Source organism: Papio anubis, chromosome 10 (genome assembly GCF_008728515.1).
Source record: "Papio anubis isolate 15944 chromosome 10, Panubis1.0, whole genome shotgun sequence".
NCBI classification, from domain to species: domain Eukaryota; kingdom Metazoa; phylum Chordata; class Mammalia; order Primates; family Cercopithecidae; genus Papio; species Papio anubis.
In genome coordinates this window covers 72,638,368-72,638,954 of record NC_044985.1, presented here as the reverse complement: position 1 = coordinate 72,638,954, position 587 = coordinate 72,638,368, and positions in this window count along the sequence as shown.

Sequence of the window (587 nt, the reverse complement as noted above, 5' to 3'; positions counted from 1 at the left end):
GCTCTTGAACAATATTGTTAAGGGATTGAAAAAAGGAAGTCACACATCGAAAGAAAATATTTGCAAATTGTGTATCTAATTAAAAAAAACCCCTTGTATCCAGAGTATATATAGAACTCCCAAAACTCAGTAAGACAACAAGGAACCCAATTTAAAAAAATCAAAAGATTTGAACACTTCATCAAAGAATATAAATTGATGGTAATAAGTATATTGAAATGATGCTCAACATCATTAATCACTGGAGAAATGCAAATTAGAATAGCAATTTCATAACACTACACACTTATTAGAAAGTCTAAAATTAAAGTGTAAAGTGTTGAGGACCCATTGCAACTGAAACTCTCATGTGTTATTAGTACAAATGTAAAATGTGTAAAATGATACAACTGATTTGAAAAACAGTTTTTCAGTTTCTTAAGAAACTGGTATATGTTTCTTATACCACATGACCCCATCATTCTATGTTTAGTATTTACTAAATAGCAAGGAAAGTATATGTCCATACTTATTCATAAATGTTCATAGCAGCTCTATTTATGACAACCAAAACTGAAAATAATATACATCTCCAACAATAGGTCAAT